General features: G+C 32.2%; 1 protein-coding gene across 6 annotated transcripts in view; it reads right to left on the bottom strand.

Annotated features, from left to right (window-relative positions):
• The window catches only part of LOC118192366 (plexin-B-like), a 447,998-nt gene that overhangs the window by 332,498 nt on the left and 99,987 nt on the right, over positions 1-15,513 (bottom strand). The gene's annotated exons all lie outside the window — the stretch shown is intronic.

Genomic DNA, 15,513 nt, shown 5'->3' with positions numbered 1-15,513 from the left:
TTACAGCACATGCTCAAAATGTATGCAATTACCCCCGACGTGATACAATCTCTTACAAATAAATATATGATTTTTAATAATAAATGATCATTAAAAATATAATTTGCTATGACATGGAAAATCTAGTTAAACAGCAGATCAATTTACACTGAATTTGAGCGAAATTTTGGATTTTCAGCGTAAATATCTAGCTTTTGCTTTAGCTCAGATTTTTATAAATTTAATATTTCAGAAACTAATGATTATTATATCCGGGAAAGTTTAAAATACATGTGACAAATATTATTGTAACTAATAAAAAATATTCAAGAAATAAAATAAAAATTTAAATACAAAATCCTTTCATATAATATTTTAAAACAAACTGTATTTAATTACCCATAATCTAATGTTTGAGACAGTCTCATTAAGGGGTAATTATCTCAGAAATTAAATCCAAATAATTATACACAAAATGTTTTTTAAATTTTTTCTGTTGTACAGTTTCTTTTAAATTTTTATAATAAAAAGACAATTATTTTAAGTAATAGAGTAGCTCAGTTATTTATGATAAAAAGGATATGTCTTTAGTTACTAAATCGGTTTTTTTCGATTTGTTCATTGCGATTTATAAATTTTTCTTGGTTTTCCCCTCCCTTTTCTCTTTTTGCAGTTAGTATTTTTGGTTCATTCATTTTATTTATTTTTTCTTAAATTTATATTAAAATTTACTCATATCTTTAGCATAATCCTCTAAACAGTTTAAACTCACTATTTCTCATTGTCATGCATGAAGGACGGTTCTTGTTGAAGTTTCTTATAATGGTACATGAAAGTTTACAAATTATCCAATAAATTATTTATACAGAACATAATATTCCATTATTGCTAAATTTGTGTGAAATTTTTTTAAGGAAAAGTTTTTCGGTGTAGTTTTACTTGACAGTGCAATACTGCATATCTTAAATTGGTAGTCTATCCTTCTATTCTTAATAAGAGAATCAAACAAAATAACCATATTTTATCTATTAAGACACAATAACACGCCGAAAAAATTCTAATTCAGAAGTCAAACAACAAAAATCAGCGTTATATTTTCAAATTTTCACAGGACTAGTTTCGATGGTTTTACCGAACCACCATCCTCAGCTGCAAAAAGCGCAAATGAACAAGATAGCATATAATGATCAGATAAGATAAGAAAGCCTGGACAGAAAATAAGCTAGTGGCGCCATCTGTTGATGAAACCAGAACTAAAACATAATTTCTTTAAAGGCCGAAGGCAAAGATGGATTGGAATTAAGATCGTTAACTAGAACAGAAAGATTTTGTTGAATGTGAAATGCCTCTAGAAAATCCAGTTCTCCAATGGAAGATGTTTTTTGAATAATTTTGGCTGCAGAAAAATTGAAAGTGTGATTTTCGGACCAACAATGTTGGGCAACAGAAGACTTCTGTGTTTCCTTTTTTCTAACATATGCCTCATGTTCCTTGACGCGAAATTTTAAGGCTCTCTTAGTTTGGCCAATGTAAATTAAACTACACTGGCAAGGAATCCTATAAATACCCCAGGAATTCATATCCGGAATGGGGTCCTTGTGTATGGAACTCGGAAATTTATTGATGGGAGAATAAACGACCCGAAAGTTAAATTTAACCATCGAAACTAATCTAATGAAAATTTGAAAATATAACACTGATTTTTGTTGTTTGACTTCTGAATTCATATTTTATTGGTAAAAAAAGAATATTTTAAATTACGATTTTTTAACTCATTTCTCTTGCTTGCTTGGCGGATTTATTCTTCCATCGGTTTGTATGAATGGCTCACGCTTAAAAGAGAGACGGATAACGGATTTTTCACTGTACTTGTTTTCTTGCGTTTTTATTCAAGTCTTTAACAAATTACAGATGTGATTTCAGACCATGCCAGAAATGCGAATCTGCATTTCTGGCATGGTTTTCTTCTGCGTGAAATTTTGATATTATTTTTCGTTGTTTCGTATTAAGCTAAATGAGAGACATACAGTTCTGTGATATAGATATGCTAGAGGTATTGAAAAAAATCTAATTTCTTAAAGCCAAACGCGTGGCAAACATTTAAAAAACACCTTTTTAAATAGCGATGTTGCAGATTCATGGGTTTGGCACAATGCCGACAGTATATTACGGATCCAATGATTAATAAGTCATTATATAGAATCTTCAAATGATTAATGGGTCATTAAGTATAACACTCGCGCATTATATACCAAGGACAAAGTATCATTGATCACTTTGTCAATAACATATCTATAAGTCATTAATTTAATGTTTGAACCCCGCCAAATCATTTTATTTTTGGAGATCATGGTTTTGTATCCCATAATACCCGCATATTTGTTTCCTATCTATCTAATGCGTTGTCATATTGAATTACTAGCGAGAATTTTCTAACTAAAATCTCCCAAATTAACCACAGGTTGTCCTTTCAGAATTATACAGCAAGTTATAAAATTAATGGATATTTTAAAATTCCTTTATGTAATAGCATATAGTGATCCACTTTCTTAATCCATTAACATATAGCGATATTGCAGCCTTCTGCGAAAGAATAATAACTACTCAATCACAATTTCAGATACTACAGATCTAAAATTTTGCTCGCTTTCAAATCGCAGAGTTTGTTACTCAAAAATTCGTAAGTTTTACAAAATCTGTATATATATATATATATATACATGTATATACGTCAAAAGCAAATTTAAAGTTAAAATAATTAAAAAATATGCAAACATATAAAAGATTTAATTTTCGAACTAATCTACAATATCATTTAAATTCAGATAGCATAAGTAAATCGAATGCAAAACCAAACCATGAAAATAAGTTCACCAATTTAGCAAATTAAAATTAATCTAAAAATTTAAAAAAAAAATTAGTTTCTTTTTGATTGATATGCATATTCGTGTCGGGGAGGTTTCTGTAGACAAGGGTTTCTAAAATGCATTGGTTTCTAAATTAATTTTTCTGAAAAATTTAATTAAATTTTTTAAAATTTAATTTAATACTAGACTTTACATTGCTTAATTCTCAAAATACTTCATTACTGGTATTTTCCTTTTAGACCTTTATTTTAATTGCTAATTTCTCAAGGTACCACTTTATTGGTATTTCTTTTTGGACATTCTTCACTATGTATTTACTTTTGGTTTTGACTTTTACCCTTGCCTGCATGAATGACGGAACACGAATTAAATGATTGTAGAGTTAGGTTTGGAGGCAACTTCCCCTTGATAAGTCTGTCTCCTGCCTGCTCAACAGTCATTCACTTATGGTTTTTTTTTTTTTTTTTTTTTTTTTTTTTTTTTAAATTAGATTAATTTTAATTTGCTAAATTGGTGAATTTATTTTCTTGGTATGGTTTTGCACTTGATTTACTTATGCTATCTGAATTTAAATGATATTGTAGATTAGTTCAAAAATTAAATCTTTTATATGATTGCACATTTTAAAATTATTTTAGCTTTAAATTTTCATTTTAAATTTGCTTTTTAAGTATCTATCTATATCTATACATATATAAGGAAGAATGTCTGTTTGTGTGTTTCCCTGTTTGTTCGCGTTATTGATTTCTGATTAATTATGATAAATTTTTTGCCACATTTAATCGACTAAAATTAAAATATACGTGAAATATTGGATGGAACTTGAGTTTTTACAACCATTTGATTAGAAAGACAAAAATCATTAAAAACTGCGTGCCACTGTTGCTGATATAATGAGAGAGAATTAGCTTATTTTTGTATCACAATTTCTTATGTGGGTTCCATGTCGTATCAGATTGTAAAATATATGAATATCAATCGTATTTTTTTTGCATCATTATTAGAGAAGGATTACAGCGGTATCGTTTTCTCTGCTGTTAGATGCATTACTCTCAATTAAACTTAACTGCCATCGAGTACTTAGTACTTCCGCTAGTATTTTAATATAATTGCTTCCCTCCTTGTATTTTAAATATGTCAAAAGGAAATTCAGGACTATTAAATTAGTGTCTGCATTATGCGACTCATAAGTTACGCAGTATACAACAAATAACATCAACCACAGTATTACCATCGAAAGACCGTACGAGGGATTTCAGAAACTGTTTTCGCTTCAAAAACTATAATATGCTACCTGCATTTGCATTATAAACTACAGGAATGGATAACTGAATTGTACAACGAACGAATATATTTAACCGGTAAAATATAATATCCGGCATTCTATAGAATGCTTAGGCATTTTACAGAAAGCCGAAAACTGGCTGGTAGTGTATGAAACCATTAAACACTTCACATACTACCTAGGCATAGAACGCTAACTAAGTGGTAAAGTATGGATTGGATTATTTAATTATGGCAAAGCACACGAGGGATCTGCCTAAAGGAAGGAATGCCTTCGTGGAGGACCTTTCTAAAGGAAACTGGCTCGTATATACGTTACACATGGGGAAAACCACGAAAACACCCATTCAATTCGGCTACCGTGCAAGAAGGCAGATTTTACGATTCACGAAACTGAAAGCTTACTTTTGGTCCCATTCGGCAAAAAGACACTGAAGATGCAGAAACTGACTTAATTCACTATTCTGCTAAGTTTCAAGTGTAAACAGATATGGCTGGTACGGTAAAAAAACTAGGCTTAGCCTCACTTAAACAACTTTCAAATTATTGATAATTCTTCAACTATTGCATGCAGATTAACTAACAGCATAAAAATCTTGAATTGAAAGATAAGAACAACATGATTCAATCATTTTTAAAGCAAAAATTGCACAATTTACAAACATATACGGATTAAGAAACTGAGTAACAGACCGAGTAACAAAGTGGATATATGCATATACTTTTGGTGCGGCCGATTGCAACCAAAATAGGAGGAGCACTTCTACATGTTATTGCAGTCCTATACACAAAATTTCAACTTTCTGAGGATACTCGATTTTGAATTATGCGAACGTACGTACGTACAGACGTCGCGATAAAATATCTTCTGAACCCATTTTAAATCCTTTTTTGCAACCCGTTTTGGGAAAAGAAGTACTTTATTTTGTTCTTACGTACAGATGTCAGTCAAAAACATGGTTAAATTGCATTCGATAGCGGTCAAAATGGATATTTTCGGTGAAATATAATCACCCAAAAATTTTCGTGATTAGAAAACTTCCTTTACTTCGTACAAGGAATAAAAAGTAAAACAAAAATTTAAATTATTAAGAAGCGCGTGTATTGCTTTTAAATTGCTGTGTTTACTAATCATTAACAGAGTGATTAAATTTAAAAGATAAATTTTAAGTTGTAAGCTTTGTTTAATGGTAACACTCTGAGTGTCGGCCTCGCGCAAAGGTGCGTTCAAAAAGAAATTAAAAGTCTTATATTTGGCATAGCCAGAATTCTTCCCAAAGAGCGTAGATGACAAACGTTGCATTTAGTAGATTCTTCCCATTCTTCGTTCGTCAGTTTCCAAAGCACTGTCAAAGAGTAAGAAATGTTACAAATGAAGAAAAAAGACATCTGGAAAACAGAAATCATGCACAAATACATTCCAGGTAAATATCGCTCCAAGATAACTAATTAATCATGAAAATTGATAAAAAAGATGCTTGTATTTGAACCGTACTAAATTCATTTAATTCCACTGACTTCATTCATCTTCATGTCTTAATCCGTAGGCGTTATTCAATCATTCCTAGGTAAAATCACGATAACCAAATAGCAGCAGCTTTCGAAACAGCTTGTTCAATTAATTTCAATTTCTACTACATTCTTTCGATGGGACCTTGAAAAATAATGAAAAGACGGAACAAAAAATAGTGGCCAATTTGATTAATTTCGAATTGCAGCACCTAAATTGACTGCAATAGATTAACTGAATCCTGAAAGAAATTCAGTGAAAAAGCTCTCTGAACAGATTACAAGACCAGATCTTGAGAAGTAAAAGAAAAAGGGCCTACAAATTCGTTCCAGTAATTTCACCTTTTCAACCGGAGGAAACACGAACGGAATCTACGACAACATTCGGTGTATCCAAATGAAGGCTACAAATTGCTTGTTCAGTTTTTATTTCCAGCGGGTTTGGATACATTGAAACAGTTGAAATTACCTAAGCGCACGAAATAAAAGAAAAGAAAGGTTTTAAATGAACACTTGTTCTTTTAAATTTACTTTGAATGGAAATGGAACCAGAAAAATCGCATTTGGATTTAAACAAACAGCTAGGCGCTTATTTGATTAGTTCTCCACGTTTTCGCAGTAACCACAGAGAGTTACAGCAGAATAAAATACAATTTACAAATTACGAGCGCCGTTGTTAAAATATACAGTTGCTATAGATATTTTGAAGCAGTTAAAATCAATTAGAAAAATGAACATTTACGACAGAAGTATACCTTAATACTTCAACAGTCGAATGGCTACTTGTTTTATAGATTTTACCTTACATAAAACTGGTTGAAAACGAAAACATCAAATGAAGTTTAACTTACAAAAGCAAATATCACTTCATTTCCCATTCCTCTACGATGGCATAGCTTTCCTTAAAATGCTTTTTCAAGAATATGTTACTATAATTAATGGAACCAATTAAATATCTAAGACTTTTATGACAGTTTTATGGGAAATTTAAAAAAAACTGTTAATAAAATCGCTTTTATTAGTTACTTACAATAAAATTTTAAAAGTTTATAAGGTATTTCTTCCGCATTCTTAGCATGCCTTCGTAGTGTAGTGGTCTGCACGCTGGACGCGTATTTCCAGAGGTCCGTGGTTAAATTCCCGGCGAAGGCGTTGCTCATTTTTCATCACTTCTGCTTCCTCCCCCCCATAAAAAAACCTAATGACTCTACAAGTTCATAAATATCAACTGGATATACGCTATATTAAGTTTGTCTTAAATTACATATGTTATACCAAGTACGTAACGTAACAAAAAAGTTGTTTTAATTAACAGTAGAATTGAAAATGCTTATAATTACCAGTTAGCTATATTGTAACTTAAATGTGTTTTACGATATATGACGGATTATTAAAATTTGATGCGGACACCACATAACTTACCTGCCTATTAAGTTACGATACATTTTTTTGTTGAACTTTCATTTAAAGTTATTTCCTCGAATTATTCAAACTTAATTAACCGGTCCCACAAGACAAGTTGAAAATAACAACACAAATTGCAAATTTTGAAATTAAATATTCCGGTTAATTTTTCCCGTAAAGGAGCCAAAATTCTTATACGTTTTTTTCATAATGAGTATAAAGGCCCACCAGCGGCCGAGCGGTAAAGTCGCTGAACACTGGTAGTTCGGTCCGAGGTTCGAATCCCGCGAACGGGCTGGCTGCATGGGTGTTTTCGTGGTTTTCCCCATGTGTAACGTGTATACGAGCCAGTTTCCCTTAGAAAGTTCTCCACGAAGGCATCCCTCCCCTTAGGCAGATAGCCTTAGTGTGCTTTGCCATAATTAAATACACATAATGAGTATAAAACTTTCCCAAATAGGAACCAGATGAATAGCTATCGGGAAACCGCATTAGAATTTAGATTTCAATGTTTGTCGTTCCATCATTGCACATTTCCTCCCCATCCTGTTTCATTTAAAAAAAAAAAAAAAAAATCTGAAAGCTTTGAGATTTTACATTGCGCTCAAAGGAACTTTTTTTTAACGTTTTGGGTTACATTTATTTATTAAATATCATGTTCTTTGCATTTTAACTATAAAATTCAATTCAACAGCAATATCGCAAAATAATTTTAAAATGAGCATATCTTTAGAATTTCGAACACACAGTTTTGCGCATCCCCCCCTTCGAAGAGCCATTCCTCGCTTTGAAATCGTTGAGTTTGTTAATCAGAAATTCTTTAATGTTTGACAAAATATGAAATAAACATTAAACCATAGTCCAAATTATTGCTTCCAGATGCCCATATTCGGCGGAGGATTACGTTATTCAAAATTGGATGGCTCTAGGTACCGTTGTTTTATCATAATGCGAGAAACATACATACATTTATTCAGACTCTTCATTATTCAATTTCTTTAAATATAATCCAGGGCTGTAATATTTGGTGGCAACAGTTTGAAAAGTGAATGAACGCAAAATGCCAAAGCGAAATGAATAGCCCTTCTGGGCTAACGCCCTTTGGGAAAAAAAATAATAACTCTACAGCTTTAGCCTTAAAATGTTTACAAGGGCAGCCATTTCCTTATCCATGCAAAATTCTTGTTGTGATAGCATTTAAATCCTCTGTCAAAGAAATCTTGCGTGTATTTTTTGTGTATTTAGCATTCACGGAGAAGCGTATTTTGCGATTTATTAAGAAAAATAATGCATCACACTTACAAATTCATCTTGGATAATTGGCCAAATTCAGTAACGCACAATCCAAAATTCCCAAGAAAGCAAGCTTTATGTTAAAATTTTCTATATATAAGTTTCATTACGCTGTAGCAGCAAGTCCATTTCTGCATCATAAAACTTAAACGAACTATTGCAAAATCCACTACCGAAACATAATAACTCATTCTACAAAATGAAACGATTTATCTTCACAAAAATCCACAAATACAGCACTTAGAAATCGATGATTTTTAAGTTCCGATACTGAGTTATTTTCCTCGCACGCACTTGCTTTAATATTTACTATTTTAGAAACTCGGCAATAGCTTCGAACTGCTCCAAGCGACAGACCAGTGATTAATTTCTACTTCGTGATGGATTATCCAATATAATTAATGTTTCGATAACGATTAAATTCAGAGAGTTCCCGCGAAAACATACCGTACGATACACCGACTGTAATTAAACCATTGAATTTTCTCGAATTTCAAAGGGAAAGAATTAACCCAAATGCGGATAAAGCATACACCATCTTTCTCTTTGAAGTTTCAGAATTAAAATTTGGCAGCTGTGCGATGCAGTTCAACATGTTACAGCTTCACATTTAATTTATCATCTTCAAATTTGTTTATACGCTTAAACTGTTATATAAATAAACTAATACACCTGAGAACTTTCTACTTGTAGAGGAGAAAAAAGGCAATAAAAGTTATGACTGTGAAAAACATTATTAAAGATGCAACAACACTAGTTAAGAAGTTTTTTGTTTAAAAAAAAGCTCACGCAGAATTAAAAATGTAGCTCAAAATAATTTTAGTCTTTTCACATTTTAAGCGATACGATATACATGAATTTAGTGTACCGCGTTGTAATGATTACCACATGATGCAGTTATGACAGGAATAATTAACGCATCATTTAATAATACTGAGTAAAAGTAATAATGCGATACTTATTAACACTTTAAAAGTGTACGTCACGTTAGGCCTAACGAAGCTGCCATTTACTAACATTTGAAACTGTTAGTAGAATAGTGAATTAAGTCACTTAGTGTACCAACTTCTGTGTCTTTAATGCCCATTGAGACCAAAAGTTAACTTCAGTTTCATGAAACGAAAATTTTGTCTTCCTGCCCGTTGGTCGAATCGCTTGTTTTTGCGTAGAAATTGCATTTCCTCTTCATTTTGTAAGATTATTCAAGCCACTGGTCTGATAATAGAACGAATAATAGAAACTGGCGTTTAAAAGGATGATGTGTAATCGAGTTTTGTCTGTAAATGTTTTCTTTTGAAGTACAGTTTAAAGAATAAGCTATAAATTATCTTCATAAATCATTTAAACATTGAAGGCCCACCAGCGGCCGAGCGGTAAAGACGCTGAACACTGGTAGTTCGGTTCGAGGTTCGAATACCGCGAACGGGCTGACTGCATGCGCGTTTTCGTGGTTTTTCCCATGTGTAACGTGTATACGAGCCAGTTTCCCTTAGAAAGTCCTCCACGAAGGCATCCCTCCCTTTAGGCAGATAGCCCTCGTGTGCTTTGCCATAAATCCAATCCTTTTAAACTTTGAGCTGCTTACACCAGATGGATATGGTTTTTAGAAGTGCATTTTAAGGTAAAAATACAATCAAATTCACACCAATACGATAAATAGCACTTATCTCGTGTGACTTTAATATGCAGAGATAATTTATTCTGAAAGTAAGCGCAAGCTCATAATTTTAAGACAAAAGGCCTAAAACATTTTCCCAAACCCAAACTAGGCATTCATATTTTGCGAAGAACATTACACAGAAATCCAGTCTTCTATGACGCTGCAACAAATAGTGTATAGTAGTATAATGTGTATAGTTTATAACTTTGTATATACAACATTTCAAAAAAAAATTCCTAAACAGACTGATTTGGCGCATATAAGAAATTTTTTATAGCTTTTAACTACTCCAGACACTCTTTCGAGAGAATATAATAGATAAAGAGCGAAAACATTTAAACCTACAACACAGTTCGGAGAAACTTGTTTTGAAATATAGTACCAAAATGATACACTAGATGGCGCTACGAGCCTTAAGAAGACTTGTTGCTTCGCCTCTCTGACTTGAAGCATAAATATGCATCCTAATGGAGTATTATTAAATAACGCGGCTAATGCAGTTTCCGAGGGCAAAGTATTAGCATTAATGAAATGATGTGACCTTAATAACATAGTCTTACACGGATCAAAATCTTAAAATATGCCGTCGATAATAAGGAGTAAGGAAATAATGCAATTTTATAAATGAATGCTTGCGTAATAAAACAACGTTAAGAACTGCGACTTCTACAGTTTTCGCCATAAAAGATTATTTATTGAAAATGACAAAGAGTCGACGTTTTTAAATAAATAAAAGAAGTATTATTATTTTGCATTGAAATATGCACTGTGATGAAATATTTATTCATATAGCTTGAAAAAATAAAAATGAAGTACAGAATTGTAACTCGCGTATTATTTTGTGACTTGTGAACTTTCTTCTTACAAGTTGATAAAGGTTACTTTTTCTCTTTTTTTTTTTTTTTTTGGCCTATCGGGATTTTATTCAAGCATAATTGGTTATTAAAATTAGTGTAAAGTTGAAAGGGGGAAAAAAAGGGGGTAATGTGAAATCACACATCACATCTTGAAGAAGATTACACCATTAAAAAGTTTAATATATTTAGAAAACATGGAAGTATTTTGTCTGATTGAATAAAAAAGAATTATATCTTGCTGTCTATTCCTGGAACTAAATCTTCACTATTGAATAAAAATTAAACTTTGCTCGAATAGAATTTCGCTTTTAAAAGCTGCGTTTGTCTCTGCATTTCTTTTCTGGACATAAGATAATATAAACACAAAAATAACGAAGTTTTAAAAAGCACATAACCGTTTAAAAAATTAAGAACAGAATTAAAATACACTTTAAACATTTTTAATTATAAAAATTTCATTTACTACTACTTAGATCTTACTCATTCCATTTAAAACCTCATTATTTCATAAAACTGCAAATATACATTAACCTGCAAATATTTCACTCAGTTGTTCCCGCAAAGCTGTAATTTTATTGGCGGGGGAGAACTAGGAAAATTCCACTGGTTAAGTAATGGAAAATCAAGACATTTTTGCGATCGAGGAGCAAAATGCTTTTTTCTCGGAGGGGGGTTCTATACCAGAAACGAAGCAATAACACAGATAACTAACATGTAACTAAATAAAACATTATACATTTTTTAAAATTACAAATTTACATTTATTAATTAATTCAAGAAATGCATACAAAAACATTAAATTCAAGATTACTGTTTAATTTGACGGTATTTTTAGATATTATGCTGTAACATAAAATTTACTACAAATTCAGTATTTACTACAAATTCATTGATGTAACAAATATCTGTCTTTCTATTTTAAAAAAAGATGTTATTTGCCTTACAGTTTATAGTTCAATAATACATTTTCATTGTACAAAATTGCATTCATTCGAAGAATTCAATTTGTATTTTCCTCTGTATAAAAACTGAAAGTACAGAAGTTAGATGTTTAAACGACCCCCACATTTTCTCAAGACCACGAGCAAGATTATCTCCTCCTTTTCAGCCCCCGTGAAAAAAGGGGTTCTAAATTTACGACCTGACCGCATATAGGATGATTTCATTTTTAAGACTTTTAAACCTAAATTTTAAGCAATATTATTCGAGTTTCAGAAATAATCGCCGAAGTGTTGATTCTAACGAGTCGTACATAAAAAACATGCTCCAAAAGAATAAATATGAGGTTACGATTAATGGTGTCTGACACAGGAAAATTCACCACATATACTGGTTAGGTTTTATTAGCGACGTGCTTATTGACTTCTTTCTCGAAATTCATGTTTAATAGCAGCAAGAATAAATTACAGAATTCTTGCTGTCGTTTAATGATTTAAAGTTCAAGTGCAGCAGGAAACCTGAATAATTTACGAAAGAAACCAGTCACGACTTCAGCCAAAAAATGTTTTTTAAGCCCAAAATATCATTAATTCCACACCCAGCTTATGGCGGTCCCCCTTTCCCATTCCAGATCTTGTTGCGCAGCAATTAAACAATTACCTAATGGTTGAAGGAAGTTCATAAACATAATTGTTTTTATCAGATAACACAACATACTCACAGAGCAAACAAAAATCAATTAACTCGACCGACGTAATGACCAAAGCGTAAAGGCAGTGAAATGAATATATGACCGGAAAGCTTTGTGTGGAATGCATAGATTAAATTAAAGAGGATGGATCTGAATGATGAATTCGAAACGAGCTTGGCAACTGTGTTTCGTGTATCGACATTCAGGATGATATTATTATTATTATTTTTTTTTTCGACTTTTCCATGGATTCTCTAAGGATTTTCGAACTGAAAACATGTCTGTGGCAGCGACGATTTCAATGAGCGGACGTAAACGGACCGAGTTCATCGATCGCCAAGCGACAGCTGCGACCGATGTCTTCCCTATTTAAGAGATTTTGTAGGGGTTCTCGGAAATTTTTCCCAAGGATCGATACACGAAGGAAAAAAAATATATAACCTCATTCTCTAGCGGGACGGGCTTCCCAAAATATCGTTTGCTTCCAAGAAACTCCATCAAAACATAAGCAAGCTGTAATGCTAAGACATCAAAAGGATTATTATGACTTAGTTTGGGGCTCAAAGGCCGTAACAGATAAATCGATACTAAATATTATAATCTCTGAATCGCACAAAAGGTGATTCTAAGGCGAGTATAACTGAATTTTCTACACGCAGCATGATTTTTGGTTTGGTTTGGTTTATTAGATTACGGCAAAGCACTCGAGGGCTATCTGCCTTAAGGGAGGGATGCCTTCGTGGAGGACTTTCTAAGGGAAACTGGCTCGTATGCACGTTACCCATGGGGAAAACCACGAAAACACCCATGCAGCCAGCCCGTTCGCGGGACTCGAACCTCGGACCGAACTACCAGTGTTCAGCGACGTTACCGCTCGGCCGCTTGTGGGCATGATTTTTGAAATGCTAATATTTTACTCGAGTTTAGCTATTGAAAGCACCTGGTTTCTATTAAATGGATTACATACCGGTTACTTTATACACCTAGACATTATACACATAACCTTTTTGATTTTTATACTTTTAGTGAGTCAAAATTTCCTCATTGAATGAAGCCTCACTTCAACACAGAATACTGATACGTAGATATTTTACAATTTTGCACGTAATATTAGGGACAGATATTATTGATAGTCCATCCACCCCCCCCCCCGCAGTGTACATGCAGACGTTATAAAAAATCCCTTTTGCAAATCGTTTTAGAAAAAGAGCTTTTTATTTTTATTTTATTAAGCGTACGTCTGTACGTACGTATAGACGACACACACACACACAAAAATCGTCCAAATGGATTCCGGAACAGTCAAAATGGATAATTCATTTGAAAACCCAATACCCCGATATGATACCCGAAACGTTTCGCTAATACTAACTTTGTGAAAGGGAGTAATAAAATAACTTTAAATATATGCGTTCCGCTATTCAAATAATAATAATAATAATAAAAATAATTTATAATTATTATTATTATTTTACGATTTCAACACCCGCACAAGTTGCTATCATTGTACACTACTATGTCTTTTCCTACTACTTTATCTGCTACAAACATATGCAGTATTATATTTGTTTGTATATTTCATTATATTACATTCATATTTTCGTATTATTTATTTATTTATGATTTATTTCATTATTATTACATTCATATTTTCGAATTATTTATTTATTTATGATTTATTTCATTATTATTACATTCATATTTTCGAATTATTTATTTATTTATGATTTATTTCATTATTATTACATTCATATTTTCGAATTATTTATTTATTTATGATTTATTTCATTATTATTACATTCATATTTTCGAATTATTTATTTATTTATGATTTATTTCATTATTATTACATTCATATTTTCGTTCCATCATGCCGCTTTTGCCTCCTTTAAATAAAGTGCAATGCAAAAGAAGAAGAACGGTTTATAAATAGCGGAATTACGCAAGAATAACAAGGATAAAAAGCATTCCAGTCACTGATAAAACACTAAACATTTTGCCGCGAATGTGTAGACTTTGAAACGTTTTGATCCTACTTCGCTAATCGAAGTCTATTAATCAAATATAAAGCGGTAAGCGGATCTCTAAAACGGTTTCATAAAAGATATCTCACATTTAATGACCATTTTTCCTCGAAACTGCTTAGTAAAAGATTTATTCCTATAAACAAATATCCAAAAGCAACGATAAGATTTTTGCTATCTAAAATTAATCTGAAAATACTAAAATATTTCTGATTACAACGGCCCCGAGGATCAGATAATTCACGAAAAGCCGTCATAAAACACAGACGACGTCATTGTTTACTGCAACTAAAGCGAAAATGCCGATCGCCTACGAACTTTAAAAAAAAAAAAAAAAAAAAAAAAAAAAAAAATATTCTGCTGTTCTTCAGCTGAAAATCGATCACGCTTAATTACCAGTTTTTTCCCATCATGTGCCAGACTCGCTGCTTCGTTAAGATCCATATGAGCCAGTTGAAAATATCCAAAAAACTTATTTTTTTGGATATTTGATTTACCAACATTTAGATCCCACTAACGGTTGTCTTACGTTGTATGACCACAGTTACAGTGGAAGAGGAGCACACACAATTGAATTCGTGAATTTGTCATGTTTTGTTTTGTATGGCTTTGTGCCAGACTCGCTGCTGTATCGTCTCGGTTCGTGAAATGCTTAAATTATCACGGCACATCAACAAAATATATGGCCAGCCAAAAGCTTTCTCCAAGAGAGGCAATTTATTTGAGGAAAAAATTACAGAAAGGATTTATTGGTGGGACAATGGATATGACAATTCGAAAACCGTGGTCTTTCCAAACATTTGAGCAAACCTTTTACATTAGTTTTCCCTTTATATCTTAAGTGGAGTGTTATGAACAAAGTTTACGAGCTAAAAAATAAACACACTAGGACGCTTAAATTTACCTGTCAAAAGCATACTTCAGTAAAATAGTACATGGACGGTGCAGGAGATAAATTTTGTGGATCATTTCAAAACAAACCAACTTATTACCGTGTCTTAGCATG

The sequence above is a fragment of the Stegodyphus dumicola genome, chromosome 6 (genome assembly GCF_044657685.1).
Source record: "Stegodyphus dumicola isolate Sdum_Otavi_A_Nest chromosome 6, ASM4465768v1".
Classification (NCBI taxonomy): Eukaryota; Metazoa; Arthropoda; class Arachnida; order Araneae; family Eresidae; genus Stegodyphus; species Stegodyphus dumicola.
This window is presented reverse-complemented; position numbering and strand designations above follow the sequence as displayed.